General features: G+C 41.4%; 1 pseudogene; it reads right to left on the reverse strand.

Moving 5' to 3' along the window:
• Positions 1–327: 327 nt before the first annotated feature.
• On the reverse strand, positions 328–2416 carry LOC115661940 (uncharacterized; annotated as a pseudogene).
• Positions 2417–3004: the final 588 nt, after the last annotated feature.

Consider the following 3004-nt stretch of genomic DNA (forward strand, 5'->3'; position numbering starts at 1 on the left):
AGCAACGGATATTCTCTTATTTTGACTTAAAAATGCGAGTTTTTTTATTACCAGTACAACATCAAACTTGTGACACAAATATTAAACCAGTGCAATCAGGTGTATTTTGGGTGAGCTTCCCTCATTTGGTTCAAAGAAGTGCACAAAAGCGCAGGATATTAGGGAAATTGAACAGCTAGAGTTTTTAGGGGACACTTAGCATTGTGCAGGAAGAGCAAAAAAGCACACTTATCACAAGAAGAAAAGAAACAAAGGTGTAATCAAAGTGAGATACCTACCAAGAGATTTTCAATGGAATTTGCTCGTAGGAGCCTGACCTTTTGCCGACTTGGTGACTATCAATCAGCGCACCCTAGCTGTAACTTGACCATCTTTTATTTGGAATTGTTCGCTCAAGCCAAGTTGTACCATCAATAACCAAACCAAGGTGACAAGTTCTCCCCCTTTACTAAGTTGTTGAGCATGCATGAACGGTTGGCAATGAATTGCAGCATACGCCGGCAATTCCACCCAAACTTCACTCACGATGTCCCACTTCCTGTCCTGAAATTTTCCCAACTCTTTAGCCAGAATACACGCATCAAAGAGCGCAGATTTACTTCTGTCTCCTTTCACTACAGCTGGATTCAATTCTGTAGGAACAGAAAGTAGTATTCGGCAGGCCTTCGCTTTGCTCGTTTTCCACTTATGCAAGATATTTTCATCGAAGAACCTATCTGCCTCAGCACAAGTGTCTCGAAACCTTATTTGTCCAATCCCAGCCACTGCAGACATCATACTGGGTTGTTTGATCATAAGATGAAGCATGTAATCTGACAAGACCTTACTGGTTTCACGGAGGTCTTTTGTACTTTCATCATTATCAGTGTTGTAGCAAAGTTCGGTGGCGATGTGACACAGTAAAAGACTCTTTCCATAATCAACATCACAGACGAATGGAAGCAATTTTTTGCATTTTTCCCCTTTTTTAGTATGCTCCAGAGCCCATTTACCTCGAGAAGCACAAATCTCATTTGTGCTTCCCCAAGATGCCTTCCGTTTCAGCTCTTCAAAAATCAGTTCGCCTAATTCATCACTGTACTGTTCTACTCGTCCAGACTTCAAGTCATCAAACAATTCCTCCAGAGATACGAGACCAAGGAGTTTCTCAATCCATTTTGGCCACTTTCTCAGCCGGGAATCTAAAAAATTGTACTGGAAGATAGATTTAGACCATCTAGCATGTAGTATTTGCAATGTAAATGGTGAACTTTCAGATTTGAATTTGAGGAGGTACGTGATGAAGATGCTCTCAGATGTTGCTATATTTGCAACTGTCCAGTCAGAGCAAATGAGCCTACCGAGAGCTACAAATTCCAGGCCAATAGCTCCAAGGAACAAGGTGTATGTAATCTGTATATCATATTCGTGAAAACCATGCTTGTTGAGGACATAGAAAAGTGCAAAAGCAGAAACAATGGAGCCAATTCAGAAAGCTCGGAAAAGGTACCCTATTGGACAGTGAACAATGGCAGCCTTGGTATAAAGAACATCATAAAAGAAGTTGAGCTCAGTCTCAATGACCCGAAAAGCATCCTTCGCAGTTCTTCTCCCGAAAAATTGGCTGCCGTCGTTGCGTTCACGGAAGCTGTAGATGAGATCCACAAGGAGGCCTTTGAAGGTTGTGAAGTAAGAAAACGCCTCTTTTATCACTGTTCTGTCGTCCAAAATGTTTCTATATTCCGCTTCAACGTGTACCGATTGATTTTTGGACTCCGGCACCATGGCCAATATCTTGGTGCTAACGTATTCTTCTGCCACGAGCTTGGCATAGTTCGGTCCAGCATCAGCAGGTGGGAGCAAGGAGCCACGTAATTTACTGAAGCTGGCGAGATGCAGAGCACGTGTTCGCTCTATGTATTTAATGGTTCCACCAATAAACATGAGGATGGTTGGGACAACTAGCTTGCTACTGGGGAAGGATTGATAAAATACATAGCCTGCAGCGCCTAGCTGGAACAAGAGATTAAGCAAGTGCCTACGCCACAGCTCATTATCCTCGAACGCGAAAGCAGTTATGGTGTCTGGTCCTCCGAGATGTAGCAGAAGAAACGGAGCCCAAAATACCAAAAGGTCACCATATGCATCAGCCTCGGAGTCTGAAGTACCACCAGTGACTTGGGCTCTAGAAATGAGTCCAAAGGCATAGTTACCGACCAAGTCGGCACCCAAGTAAGCTGACCAGATGAGCATCAGGAACCACCAGTTTGAACACCGCTTTCGAATGGGTGCCAAAAAAATGAGAAAGACTTGAAGAGATAGGCTCGCAAGGATCGCCCCACGGACATTGAATTTCATCCACAAATTCTTGGCTTTTGCAAGGATTTTCATATTTCCCATTTTATCGTCACCGTCTGACTAGATCCTGGAAGGAAATCTTTTAGTCAGCATGAGTATGACAGTAAGGCAACAATTCTTGAATATATATGCAAACTGGAGAACATAACAACAGAAAAGGTGACTTCTGTAAGGACTAAAATGCATACGCTGGAAAAACTGTGGAATATGTCCGTCATTTTGCCCTTGCGTGGGAATCCCTTTGAAATTCATGCAAAAGGAGCGACATGCATAAAATGCCTAAATATGAGACTTTAAGGGTTAATACCACAAAAAATCTTAAACTGGTACACCTGTGACAATTTTACCAAAAACTATTTTTTTATCACAAAAAATTCTAAACTTGTACACCTGTGATAAATTTACCCCGAACTATGTTTTTGACCACCAAAAACTCCAAATTAGTACATTTGTGACAATTTTATTCCGAACTATTTTTTTGACCACCAAAAATCTCACATTGATACACATGTGATGATTTTACCCTCGAACTAATTTTTTTGACCCCAAACTGGTACATTTGTGATAAATTTACTCTCCGTTAGTATCCGTTAAATTGGATTAATATCACGAAAAATCACAAATTGGTAAACTTGTGACAAATAGAGGAGTAAAACTCAAAACCGGT

Source organism: Syzygium oleosum, unplaced genomic scaffold, assembly GCF_021117445.2.
Source record: "Syzygium oleosum isolate NSW1041296 unplaced genomic scaffold, Sole_v2.1 Sole_v2.38, whole genome shotgun sequence".
NCBI classification, from domain to species: domain Eukaryota; kingdom Viridiplantae; phylum Streptophyta; class Magnoliopsida; order Myrtales; family Myrtaceae; genus Syzygium; species Syzygium oleosum.